This window comes from Haliotis cracherodii, unplaced genomic scaffold, assembly GCF_022045235.1.
Source record: "Haliotis cracherodii isolate W230 unplaced genomic scaffold, xgHalCrac1.p SCAF_3, whole genome shotgun sequence".
NCBI lineage: Eukaryota > Metazoa > Mollusca > Gastropoda > Lepetellida > Haliotidae > Haliotis > Haliotis cracherodii.
In genome coordinates this window covers 72,060,572-72,075,531 of record NW_027266286.1, presented here as the reverse complement: position 1 = coordinate 72,075,531, position 14,960 = coordinate 72,060,572, and the positions used below count along the sequence as shown (strand labels likewise).

At 42.6% G+C, this 14,960-nt stretch overlaps 1 protein-coding gene across 9 annotated transcripts in view; it reads right to left on the bottom strand.

The window, feature by feature from the left end:
• The window catches only part of LOC139475031 (diacylglycerol kinase zeta-like), a 369,426-nt gene that overhangs the window by 87,918 nt on the left and 266,548 nt on the right, over positions 1 to 14,960 (bottom strand). The window lies entirely within an intron of this gene.

The following is a 14,960-nucleotide window of genomic DNA, read 5'->3' as shown; positions in this document are numbered from 1 at the left end:
GTGTGTTGGAGGATGCAGTGGGTGTGTTGGAGGATGCAGTGGGTGTGTCGGAGGATGCAATGGGTGTGTTGGAGGATGCAGTGGGTGTGTCGGAGGATGCAGTGGGTGTGTCAGAGGATGCAGTGGGTGTGTCGGAGGATGCAGTGGGTGTGTCAGAGGATGCAGTGGGACTGTCAGAGGATGCAGTTGGTGTGTCGGAGGATGCAGGGGATGTGTCAGAGGATGCAGTGGGTGTGTCGGAGCATGCAGTGGGTGTGTCAGAGGATGCAGTGGGTGTGTCGGAGGATGCAATGGGTGTGTCGGAGGATGCAGTGGGTGTGTCAGAGGATGCAGTGGGTGTGTTGGAGGATGCAGTTGGTGTGTCAGAGGATGCAGTGGGTGTGTCAGAGGATGCAGTGGGTGTGTCAGAGGATGCAGTGGGTGTCAGAGGATGCAGTGGGTGTGTCAGAGGATGCAGTGGGTGTGTCGGAGGATGCAGTGGGTGTGTCGGAGGATGCAGTGGGTGTCAGAGGATGCAGTGGGTGTGTCGGAGGATGCAGTGGGTGTGTCGGAGGATGCAGTGGGTGTATGGGAGGATGCAGTGGGTGTGTGGGAGGATGCAGTCGGTGTGTCAGAAAAAGGGTATGTTGGCATGAAGTGGTTGTCTAAAAAGGCATCAGTGATTGCTTCAATAAACATCCGATGTTAGTGAGGTGTCAAGACTATCAGGAACGTCAATAAGTACAGTATAATACAAAAGTGTTGATGAGTTGCAAGTAACAACTGATGATGAAATCTCCAAACAAATCAGACAAATCCAGGAGGCACCATGAATCAAGCATTGATACAGCTTAAAATTCTGGTCAAATAAAATCACCTTTGAAATGCACCCGATGCCAAATTTGGATTCCCAAGTGAGAGACAAAAAGCACTCTTATGCGAGCATTTAATTTCTAAAGTGCACTAGGCTGAAATGTTAGTTTCTTAGAGGAAAAATAAAGAGCCAATTCCTGTAAGTAGTTAACGGAGGCTCCAGCACTGTAAGCATCTCATAGACATTAAAGGGCAGAAGCTGGAAATGACTCCATAGCAGTGATGAATGTTGAGTAGAATTTAAATTCCTACGAGAAAACGTGCAATACGTTTTACTAAAAATGTCATAAAAACACTTAATTACAACCCGAGAGAAACAGCTAGCTTGTAATTACTGCAGTTAGACTCTTTTTTTTAAATGATCTTTGGAAAAAAAAGGTTGTTCCATTTATTCATTAAGTCTTCATGAGGTCAGGAATTAATACCTAGGGCCTTGCCCAACACAGCTATCTCAGTGCTCTAACTATGATAAGCTAAGACCAATAGGTGTAGCACTAGTGACCAGACAACGACCGTGGGTAACGTCATGAGGAGGTGAGGTGAAATGGGGTTTAACGTCTCGTCCAAAATTATTGCGCTTATATAGTGACCGGCATGTGGCTGCTTGTACTAGTCCAGTCTGATGCCGATTGATAGTGCTAGCCCACTGAAATACCATGCCGTAGTTTAACATGAATACCCCACTCAGACACAGTTTTCTGACTCCGAGCTGACCAATCCTTGTTTTAGCCCCTTAATGCCAATCACCAGACAGGGTAACAACAAGTACCATCTTTGAACGTCTTTTTGTAGGACGCTGCCAGTGATAGAACCCCGGACCTTGCGTTTTCCGGACGGACACTCTACCACAAGACCATAGAGGCCGTCGTGTAACGCCATGAACCATGGACAACTTTATTTGCAAAATTGCAAATGTCACAGTCAGTGTCCAGCTTCAACTCAACGCCCGTGGGTGTCGGGCGAGTAATATACGTTTTCTAGCATGCCCGTGGACAAGTAGAGCACACAAAATGAACTGGATCAAGTTTCACGAGAATGTAATCATGTGATCATGTTACAATATTTCATTGGCTAATATTTTGCTAGTGACCCAGACTGGCAATCTAATTTGCATACAGTTACATCAGTTACGTCAACCAATGGGATTAATACACTTCGATGTCAGGCAGGTCAGCAACATGAGAACCAGGCTTGTTTCATTGACAAATCGTAGTAACACTTCCAAATATGGCACATGCTTCTTGGAAATGGAATGACGGACATTTGACTACATTTTTTTTAATTTTGAAGCTTCATTTGCTTTGATGAAATATTTTCTTTGACTACGCCAGTCACCAACGAGGTTCACACGCTCTTGATAAGTTAAACTACAACAAATATGACTTTTCATGAGTCAAAGGATGGCATTTATGATATATGTATCCATTTCCTGGCAACTAAAGTTTATTTCAAGGCATCAATAGCGATAATCTGATCATGGTTGCTGTAAATAATGGTGAATTGTGCGATCTATCTATCACTTCACACATGATTTCTCCGAAATGAATGTAAACAAATATTGAATGAAATTTTGAATAAAATAAATAAATTATATTACAAACCTAAGTGCAGACATACAATGAACACGTTTATAATCATACAATAATGGGATTAAATTGTGTACTTAAGTTCGGATTTGTTGATTGGTATTTCTGGTATAACGTGCTTGCGGTGATCAGCTGATGCTTTTTTTTAGATGGGGGAAAAATTGTGTCACTGTAAGTTTATTAAATATGTAAGTCATTTTGGGAGCCATGCGTAACCGCGCACTATAACCAAGTTAGCGCTATATCGAGGGGTGCAATAGCGAGGGAACACTGTATCTCTGATTCTCAGTTCTGAAGATATAACATTTCACTGAATTTATTAGCTTAATTTTGGGCAAGTACATTTTAAAGAAGGGCAAGTAAGAATGTTGGTAATACCTGCCCTTGGTCAAGGAACATTTTCATAAATTTTCAACCCCTGCCGACACTGCTAAGGTTTCAAATTCCTTGCATAACAGTGTCACAGTTAAAGTCATAAGGCCACACAGGTGGAAGGGCACCTTAGAAATAAAATCTTTAAAAATGAAATACCTTATGGCGTATATTACACACCAGTGACAATCATTGAACACATGAACACAATTAATTCAGTCAGATTCATAAAATAACCCCGGGCATTCAGGAATCAAAGAGGATGTTATGAATTTCAAGAAGGAGACAAATGTAAAAGATTACAATATCATTAGCTACTCATATTGAAATCACATGCACTGGATATCAAGCAGGATAAACGCATGCTTTTTGTTGGCACAATTTAAATCCAAAGGGTTCACCTAAACATCTCTGTGAGCGCCCTGCAGCACATCTGAACACAAACATTCATATCTCTGCTGTACGAAGTGTCTGTTTGTCTCACCTCTCCTGCTACAGGTTTTGGCCAGATGAGGGTGTTTGTCTGTAACTGAGTCACAGAGATGCTCTATTTGTAACACAATCGCTAACAGTGACAGACAGCTAAGGGAATTAACTCAGGCAGAATTGACAGAAAGTAGTGACCAATTTTGAGTTATCCTGTCAAGCGACACTGAGGATCTAGTGTTGGGTCAGTAACGAATGAATCCCAATTCTGGCTGATGTGGCAATACAGACCCTGTTTGAGACAATCTCTGGCCGAAAATGGTCATTGAAATGGTCCAATAATTGCAGCCCAAGGACAGCAATAGTATTCAAGACCTCCATTCAAGATTCATGTGATGAAACACAGGCAACCAAGAATATAGCTCCAAAGGAAACAATCTCTGAGATCTTTGCTTCTACCACACCATATTTAGTTAAATCATTCAATTTTCATCTTATGAGAATGACTATGTTGTTCCATGATATCTTGTGGGGTGGTGGGGTAGCCTTGTGGTTAAAGCATTTGCTAGTCAAGCCGAAGACCTAGGTTCGATTCCCCATATGAGCACAATGTGTGAAGCCCATTTCTGGTGTGCCCTGCCCTGATATTTCTGGAATAATACCAAAGTGGCTTCATACCACCCACTCACCAACATAATTAGTGCCTATTTGTAGGAAGTGCCATTGCTTGTTATAAAGAAAAATATAGGTTAAAATAGGTCAATTACTCAATAAAGGTCAGTTCTGTCTGAAACTCAGTGGGGAGTTAAGATTGCAAGGTCTCCTACAACCTAGTGCTTGTCATCAAAAATTACTATATGGATCAAGTGTTTCCAACTCAGTGGGGGGCATGGGGGGCCCAGTCGTCTTAGGCGCCGCGATTCGCTGTCCAGAGTTGCATCCCTTGGGCATGCCAGAAACCTATGATTGTGGGTTCGAATCCCGGTTCGCCCTGATTATGTTTCTAGGTTTGTCAGCACCATACCCGTGCTCGTGGGTTTCACCGAAGTGGCAAACGTCTGAGATCTGCATCACTTCGGGCTTTCCTCCCACAATAAGCTGACATGCCGCAATATGACTGGAATAATGTTAAAAGCGGCGTTAAACCCAAGTCACTCACTCCAACTCAGTGACTTAGTAGATTGTGTGTCATTGAACCCAAAGTGGGTTGTTGCTCCTTATATCAATCACTGTTATGTTTTGTAAGGACCAGACAAACCAGTGATTGACATTATCAAAAGATATACAAGACAACCAAATGAGCTATAACCATAGTCAAGAAGGACAATATGAAACATTCTGAAAATGTTCCTGGTGAGATCCAAGTTGCCAAAAGTTCATTATTACGAAGTAATGGCACGTTTTTAAATGTCACAACTGAGATAAACAGCATAATTCACTTTAGAATTCAACGTACAGTACGGGAAAATCACTGCCAAGGATTTTGTTTCAATTATTACTAGCTCTGAATGTGAATTCCACTAAATCAAGACTCTGAATTCTGCCACTGTGGTGGCTGCATATTGGATTGTTTGGGAAACTGTGGTGTTACAGGACTGCAAGGTTTTAATGGGTGTGGAAAATCAATGCCCAACTTGCCCAACTCATTACATAAGATCGCTGGACAACTAAAAAACCAGCTTCAGTTTTTAGGACTTAGATTTAGCTATATAAAACATGCACCAGTGCAAGCTACTACTGAAAAATGCAACTAATATATATGTCCACATACACCAAATGCATGTAAAAAAACTAAATATTTGAGTGACTAAGCCTTACTTGTCCACAGGACATCAATCTCTGAACACCCAGTGCCTCTGAGCCTTATTGACCATACTAAATCACTAACATTTGTGTTCTGTATCATTCCTGACACAGTCATCAGAGACCTTACTTATTTTCTTATTTCGACTCGATTATGCATCTCTGATCAAAATTTATGGGACCAGGCTGCAAAATGGTTTTGTCTGGTGCAACTAGCTGTCCTGTCAACATGCACCTGGTGCAACTAGCTGTCCTGTCAACATGCACCTGGTGCAACTAGCTGTCCTGTCAACATGCACCTGGTGCAACTAGATGTTCATGTCAACATGCACCTGGTGCAACTAGCTGTCCTGTCAACATGCACCTGGCACAACTAGCTGTTCATGTCAACATGCACCTGGTGCAACTAGCTGTTCTTGTCAACATGCACCTGGTGCAACTAGCTGTCCTGTCAACATGCACCTGGTGCAACTAGCTGTCCTGTCAACATGCACCTGGTGCAACTAGATGTTCATGTCAACATGCACCTGGTGCAACTAGCTGTCCTGTCAACATGCACCTGGTTCAACTAGCTGTCCTGTCAACATGCACCTGGTGCAACTAGCTGTCCTGTCAACATGCACCTGGTGCAACTAGCTGTTTATGGCAACATGCACCTGGTGCAACTAGCTGTCCTGTCAACATGCACCTGGTGCAACTAGCTGTCCTGTCAACATGCACCTGGTGCAACTAACTGTTCATGTCAACATGCACCTGGTGCAACTAGCTGTTCTTGTCAACATGCACCTGGTGCAACTAGCTGTTCATGTCAACATGCACCTGGTGCAACTAGCTGTCCTGTCAACATGCACCTGGTGCAACTAGCTGTTCATGTCAACATGCACCTGGTGGAAGTAAAATCAAGTTCCTTGTGTTATGTTTGATTACAGGCTGGACAACGCCTGGTCAAAATACATTTCCATCTTGTGTCTTGTGATGAAACACCATTTTGGGTCAATAATCGGGTCAAATGTTTGTTTCTGGACAAGTTAAAACATTTGATATTTCCATACCCCTGTATAATACTTACTATCACAGCTGGACAAAATTGACATTTTGTTAGAATGTTGCTCTTCAACAGACAGGGAACCCTTTTTGAATAATTTAGAGTGAGTGCCATATTAAACTTGTCCAAAACATGCACTGAACTATCATCTTGAAAAAGTATGCAGGCAAATGCCTACCTATACATAACATGATACAAAAGTATTTCAAAATTAACCAATGACACTGCAGCTACTGTATTCAAGAACTCTTTCACTCAGGTGGATGACAGGAGAAAGAAAAGTAATGGTAATAACTAGACAAAAATGTTTCCAGACAAAGTCACATATCAGATTTTGTTGCTATCAACTTTCCCATCAGTTCCTACAGTAAAGATACTGTTTGTTTGTTTGGTTGTTGTTTAATGCCGCACTCAGCAATATTCCAGCTATACGACGCCGGTATGTAAATAAGTCAAATTCCATGACAGGAAATAATTGTAACTACTCACTAAACTCATTTTCTCAATTATACATTAACAAAGACAGTTGACTAAATATGACAGACATAATGTTTCCCCAATAAGGGACTTGAAGAAACTGGAATCTGGACTTAAATTATCACTGATTGGTCGACCATACCGGGGTGCAGGCGGTGGACCGAGGGGGGAATTAGGGCTCTTGGCATTGCAAAGGAAATGAAAGAATGAAGATTGTTGGCCGAGACAAGGGCTGTTAGCACTAGAAAGGATCAAAAGTATGAGGGGGTTGGCACTAGCAAGGATCAAAAGTATGAGGGGGTTGGCACTAGAAAGGATCAAAAGTATGAGGGGGTTGGCACTAGCAAGGATCAAAAGTACGAGGGGGTTGGCACTAGCAAGGATCAAAAGTATGAGGGGGTTGGCACTAGCAAGGATCAAAAGTACGAGGGGGTTGGCACTAGCAAGGATCAAAAGTACGAGGGGGTTGGCACTAGCAAGGATCAAAAGTACGAGGGGGTTGGCACTAGCAAGGATCAAAAGTATGAGGGGGTTGTCACTAGCAAGGATCAAAAGTACGAGGGGGTTGGCACTAGCAAGGATCAAAAGTACGAGGGGGTTGGCACTAGCAAGGATCAAAAGTATGAGGGGGTTGGCACTAGCAAGGATCAAAAGTATGAGGGGGTTGTCACTAGCAAGGTTCAAAGGAACAAGGGCTGTTAGCACTAGCAAGGATCAAAAGTATGAGGGGGTTGGCACTAGCAAGGATCAAAAGAACAAGGGCTGTTAGCACTAGCAAGGATCAAAAGTATGAGGGGGTTGGCACTAGCAAGGATCAAAAGTATGAGGGGGTTGGCACTAGCAAGGATCAAAAGTATGAGGGGGTTGGCACTAGCAAGGATCAAAAGAACGACAGGGTTGGTACTTGACAGGGTCTATAACCTCCATTATTCTATACAGGAATACCATTAACTTACATAACAAATCCAACCACATGATGTCATGGAGTCTTCCAGGGATGAGGAAGACAAACTGCTGACAAGTTGGTAACAAACTGAATGAAATGGCACCCGGTATTTATCAAGGACCCTGGTACAAGTTTGAAGCGATTACTGCAGTGAAACAAAACCTCTCCAGCCTTATCGTAGACTCACCCAGGGGTCTCAATAGCCTTGAGGCGACACTGCATGTGAGCACTGGCTCCTACAGTGCTGACAACGCAATACACAACTCCCAAAGAACATTTAAATGAATCACATTCTTTTGAGAATTGTATGAAAATAAGAATAATGTTAAAAGCGGCGTTAAACCCAAGTCACTCACTCCAACTCAGTGACTTAGTAGATTGTGTGTCATTGAACCCAATGTGGGTTGTTGCTCCTTATATCAATCACTGTTATGTTTTGTAAGGACCAGACAAACCAGTGACTGACATTATCAAAAGATATACAAGACAACCAAATGAGCTATAACCATAGTCAAGAAGGACAATATGAAACATTCTGAAAATGTTCCTGGTGAGATCCAAGTTGCCAAAAGTTCATTATTACGAAGTAATGGCACGTTTTTAAATGTCACAACTGAGATAAACAGCATAATTCACTTCAGAATTCAACGTACAGTACGGGAAAATCACTGCTAAGGATTTTGTTTCAATTATTACTAGCTCTGAATGTGAATTCCACTAAATCAAGACTCTGAATTCTGCCACTGTGGTGGCTGCATATCGGATTGTTTGGGAAACTGTGGTGTTACAGGACTGCAAGGTTTTAATGGGTGTGGAAAATCAATGCCCAACTTGCCCAACTCATTACATAAGATCGCTGGACAACTAAAAAACCAGCTTCAGTTTTTAGGACTTAGATTTAGCTATATAAAACATGCACCAGTGCAAGCTACTACTGAAAAATGCAACTAATATATATGTCCACATACACCAAATGCATGTAAAAAACTAAATATTTGAGTGACTAAGCCTTACTTGTCCACAGGACATCAATCTCTGAACACCCAGTGCCTCTGAGCCTTATTGACCATACTAAATCACTAACATTTGTGTTCTGTATCATTCCTGACACAGTCATCAGAGACCTTACTTATTTTCTTATTTCGACTTGATTATGCATCTCTGTTCAAAATTTATGGGACCAGGCTGCAAAATGGTTTTGTCTGGTGCAACTAGCTGTCCTGTCAACATGCACCTGGTGCAACTAGCTGTCCTGTCAACATGCACCTGGTGCAACTAGCTGTTCATGTCAACATGCACCTGGTGCAACTAGCTGTCCTGTCAACATGCACCTGGTGCAACTAGCTGTCCTGTCAACATGCACCTGGTGCAACTAGCTGTTCATGTCAACATGCACCTGGTGCAACTAGCTGTTCATGTCAACATGCACCTGGTGCAACTAGCTGTCCTGTCAACATGCACCTGGTGCAACTAGCTGTTCATGTCAACATGCACCTGGTGCAACTAGCTGTCCTGTCAACATGCACCTGGTGCAACTAGCTGTTCTTGTCAACATGCACCTGGTGCAACTAGCTGTTCATGTCAACATGCACCTGGTGCAACTAGCTGTTCATGTCAACATGCACCTGGTGCAACTAGCTGTTCATGTCAACATGCACCTGGTGCAACTAGCTGTCCTGTCAACATGCACCTGGTGCAACTAGCTGTCCTGTCAACATGCACCTGGTGCAACTAGCTGTCCTGTCAACATGCACCTGGTGCAACTAGCTGTTCATGTCAACATGCACCTGGTGCAACTAGCTGTCCTGTCAACATGCACCTGGTGCAACTAGCTGTTCTTGTCAACATGCACCTGGTGCAACTAGCTGTTCATGTCAACATGCACCTGGTGCAACTAGCTGTTCATGTTAACATGCACCTGGTGCAACTAGCTGTCCTGTCAACATGCACCTGGTGCAACTAGCTGTCCTGTCAACATGCACCTGGTGCAACTAGCTGTCCTGTCAACATGCACCTGGTGCAACTAGCTGTTCATGTCAACATGCACCTGGTGCAACTAGCTGTTCATGTCAACATGCACCTGGTGCAACTAGCTGTTCATGTCAACATGCACCTGGTGCAACTAGCTGTCCTGTCAACATGCACCTGGTGCAACTAGCTGTTCTTGTCAACATGCACCTGGTGCAACTAGCTGTTCATGTCAACATGCACCTGGTGCAACTAGCTGTTCATGTCAACATGCACCTGGTGCAACTAGCTGTCCTGTCAACATGCACCTGGTGCAACTAGCTGTTCTTGTCAACATGCACCTGGTGCAACTAGCTGTTCATGTCAACATGCACCTGGTGGAAGTAAAATCAAATTCCTTGTGTTATGTTTGATTACAGGCTGGACAACGCCTGGTCAAAATACATTTCCATCTTGTGTCTTGTGATGAAACACCATTTTGGGTCAATAATCGGGTCAAATGTTTGTTTCTGGACAAGTTAAAACATTTGATATTTCCATACCCCTGTAAAATACTTACTATCACAGCTGGACAAAATTGACATTTTGTTAGAATGTTGCTCTTCAACAGACAGGGAACCCTTTTTGAATAATTTAGAGTGAGTGCCATATTAAACTTGTCCAAAACATGCACTGAACTATCATCTTGAAAAAGTATGCAGGCAAATGCCTACCTATACATAACATGATACAAAAGTATTTCAAAATTAACCAATGACACTGCAGCAACTGTATTCAAGAACTCTTTCACTCAGGTGGATGACAGGAGAAAGAAAAGTAATGGTAATAACTAGACAAAAATGTTTCCAGACAAAGTCACATATCAGATTTTGTTGCTATCAACTTTCCCATCAGTTCCTACAGTAAAGATACTGTTTGTTTGTTTGGTTGTTGTTTAATGCCGCACTCAGCAATATTCCAGCTATACGACGGCGGTATGTAAATAAGTCAAATTCCATGACAGGAAATAATTGTGACTACTCACTAAACTCATTTTCTCAATTATACATTAACAAAGACAGTTGACTAAATATGACAGACATAATGTTTCCCCAATAAGGGACTTGAAGAAACTGGAATCTGGACTTAAATTATCACTGATTGGTCGACCATACCGGGGTGCAGGCGGTGGACCGAGGGGGGAATTAAGGCTCTTGGCATTGCAAAGGAAATGAAAGAATGAGGATTGTTGGCCGAGACAAGGGCTGTTAGCACTAGAAAGGATCAAAAGTATGAGGGGGTTGGCACTAGAAAGGATCAAAAGTATGAGGGGGTTGGCACTAGAAAGGATCAAAAGTATGAGGGGGTTGGCACTAGAAACGATCAAAAGTATGAGGGGGTTGGCACTAGCAAGGATCAAAAGTATGAGGGGGTTGGCACTAGCAAGGATCAAAAGTATGAGGGGGTTGGCACTAGCAAGGATCAAAAGTATGAGGAAGTTGGCACTAGCAAGGATCAAAAGTATGAGGAGGTTGGCACTAGCAAGGATCAAAAGTATGAGGGGGTTGTCACTAGCAAGGATCAAAAGTACGAGGGGGTTGTCACTAGCAAGGATCAAAAGTACGAGGGGGTTGGCACTAGCAAGGATCAAAAGTACGAGGGGGTTGGCACTAGCAAGGATCAAAAGTACGAGGGGGTTGGCACTAGCAAGGATCAAAAGTACGAGGGGGTTGGCACTAGCAAGGATCAAAAGTACGAGGGGGTTGGCACTAGCAAGTATCAAAAGTACGAGGGGGTTGGCACTAGCAAGGATCAAAAGTATGAGGGGGTTGGCACTAGCAAGGATCAAAAGTACGAGGGGGTTGGCACTAGCAAGGATCAAAAGTACGAGGGGGTTGGCACTAGCAAGGATCAAAAGTACGAGGGGGTTGGCACTAGAAAGGATCAAAAGTATGAGGGGGTTGTCACTAGCAAGGTTCAAAGGAACAAGGGCTGTTAGCACTAGCAAGGATCAAAAGTATGAGGGGGTTGGCACTAGCAAGGATCAAAAGAACAAGGGCTGTTAGCACTAGCAAGGATCAAAAGTATGAGGGGGTTGGCACTAGCAAGGATCAAAAGTATGAGGGGGTTGGCACTAGCAAGGATCAAAAGTATGAGGGGTTGTCACTAGCAAGGATAAAAAAAACGAGAGGGTTGGCACTAGCAAGGATCAAAAGTATGAGGGGGTTGGCACTAGCAAGGATCAAAAGTATGAGGGGGTTGGCACTAGCAAGGATCAAAAGTATGAGGGGGTTGGCACTAGCAAGGATCAAAAGAACGACAGGGTTGGTACTTGACAGGGTCTATAACCTCCATTATTCTATACAGGAATACCGTTAACTTACATAACAAATCCAACCACATGATGTCATGGAGTCTTCCAGGGACGAGGAAGACAAACTGCTGACAAGTTGGTAACAAACTGAATGAAATGGCACCCGGTATTTATCAAGGACCCTGGTACAAGTTTGAAGCGATTACTGCAGTGAAACAAAACCTCTCCAGCCTTATCGTAGACTCACCCAGGGGTCTCAATAGCCTTGAGGCGACACTGCATGTGAGCACTGGCTCCCACAGTGCTGACAACGCAATACACAACTCCCAAAGAACATTTAAATGAATCACATTCTTTTGAGAATTGTATGAAAATAAGTCAACGATTTTTTGGCAGACAGATGAATATTACCCTCGTCATTGGTCTGTCAATTCCTTTGCACTAAGCCAATGAATCCATTTCATGAAGCTCTCTTAGCTTCAGTTGTCCATACATGCTAAACATGGACATGCCCGTCCATCTATTCAACGTTGTTTATTTGTCTGTCAGAATAAATACTGGCTGAGGACATTGATGGGAAAAAGTGTCAAGATTGGGGTGAATCAGGACTTCGAATAACAGACATCCGCAAACTGTATTTGAAAATCTGTTTAAGATACTGGGCAAGATCTGACTTAATGAAACAGTTTTTGGGTCTTTTCAATCTTGATTAAAATACTTTTACTGATTCTTCCTGATGTTTTGTTGGCACTGACGAATTGATTGCCTGTACTGAACAAAAACCCAACACATAAAGTAATTGATTTATAGAGTTTGGGGCCTGCGAGAAGATAGGCTTTCTTGACACGTAATGACAAGAAGCATAGTCTCTTAAACCCTTTCACCCACGCAGGCTACAGTTCAAGACCTGTGTCACATTTCCTACAGACACCCAGGACAGGCTATCGCCTTCCATCAGCACCTTACTAGACTTCCCCGACACACACGTCTTCCCCATCTTCATCTGGGTAACCCCTTCACCTCTTTGTCACCATTTCAGCTGCATCTCTCTCACCCCTTCCAACCCCTACCGTCCTCCTGGCCCATGACTCCGGACTCTAGGTTTCCTTTGACCTCACGTCAGAACTTATCCTTATTCAACACAGGAATCTGTCTGCCATTTCACTAAAGTAATTTTCGTACCAAATATTTTCTTCCAGAAGTATGATGACTTTATTTCCTTCTTGTTATTGAATTTGATTTAAATATAAATAAATAAAGTTATTTCATGGCATTTGATCCTTTTTGCCTTTGTGTTCCATAATCCAAACAAAAAGAATGCCCATGCCCACTAACAGATTAGTTTCCTGATTGGCTGATAATAGAATTCAATTATTTGTCTGATTGATGTCACTGATTTGGTACTGTCTATATTTTGTTCGTGTTGATGATTAAATAAAGTCTGCGAAGTTATTATAGTTGAAGTATTTTTATATAAAATTGATTTCAATATGTGTTTGCCAGCCTGTATAGTGTTTACAGAGTTAATCTGTGTTTCTTAATTAAATTCAGAGGGCGTAGCCGAGGTTCCATGACATTGTGGACAGTTGTTCGTTGTTTTAAGTAGCACTCAGTGGTAGTCAAACAACATGATGTTGGCCCGTAAACAACAGAGTCTGTAACAGACAAACAAGAGATAGATATTTGATGCACGTCTCTGTATCCCTTAGATCGATGCTCATGATGTCAATCTCTGAACTGTTTGGTCCAGACTTGATTGTTTACAGTCCGCAGGAATATTGATGATTGCACCATTACACAACAAACAAACAAACCCTAATATTCAACAGGTATTTTCATAACAATTTCATAAAACAAAAGCATTGACCGAAATAAAATTGATATGGCCTTTTCTGAGAATGACAAACCCTGATTGCTCGATTTCACTGGGAACGTTATCTGTTACTCTTTAAAGAATCTGACTGACCAGTCTTATCTCGTAAAGACCCACACAAGTCAGCTGGTTGGCCTGTACAGATATGATGACACCCCACCCTGTAAGGTGAGGTCACTTGGTTCTCTGGGGCATGGGTGGCCCAGTCGTCTAAGGCGCCACATTTCGCTGTGCAGAGTTGCGTCCCTTGGGCACACCAAAAACCTATGATGGTGGGTTCGAATCCCGGTTCACCCCGATTATGTTTCAAGGTTTGTCAGCACCATACCCGTGCTTGTGGTAAACGTCTGAGACCTGCATCTCTTCGGGCTTTCCTCCCACATTAAGCTGACACGCCGGGATATAACTGGAATACTGTTAAAACCAGTGTTAAACCCAACTCGCTCGCTTGCTTGACACATCACAAAACTACAGTTTGCTATTCAAAGTTCCACACTGAACAGGTGGCAGTGGCATCTAAGGGATCCATTTGATGTTCTGGGTTTGGGGATTTTGTTTTGAGAGACTAACTATTTTTTGCAACTACTTCTGCAAAACCAGATACTTATTTAATTTTAACTACCAGCATTCAGCTTGCAACAATGTATTTTCCATGTCTGTCAGTTTCCTGTTTATCAACAGACAGAAGCACAATTATTTTTCTCAAAAACTTTTGGGGGGAACACTTGTTTTTTTCAAGAAAATCCCCCCTACACCCCCCCCACCCCCACCCCCTCCACCCCATACACACACACCCATATCAATTGGTCAGTCTCTTTTGTTCTCTGAAGGGGGGCATGGAAGAATTATTATTTTTCTTCACAAAACATTCTTTTTCAATAATTTCTGGACCAAATTATTTTTTTACAAAAAATCCCAAACCATGGAGGGATGTTAGCCTTTGTCATCAAGCTGATTGCAGGAAATCTACATTGTAATTGTAGCTATATTGGAATAGTATTGCAAAAGTTGTTTTTTTTCCCACTTTAAAAGCCAACAGGATCTGGTAGTGTGCTGGCAAAACAAGGGTCATGACCCGGGTCCATCTGAACCCCCCCTTCAACAGGCAGAACCCTGTAGCAGCACAGCATCCTTTGGAACCCACTCGCCCACCGTTGTCTCAGATTTCATTGGGAAATCACCACAAAGTACATTACTATCAATCAAAGACAAACACTGCATGATCAATCAAGGAAAAAGTCTATAAGTTCAAAGATTCTTGAATTTCCATTCTCTGGGGTGACACTGTCATGCAATTCCCTCTTGAACATTTCAGTTGT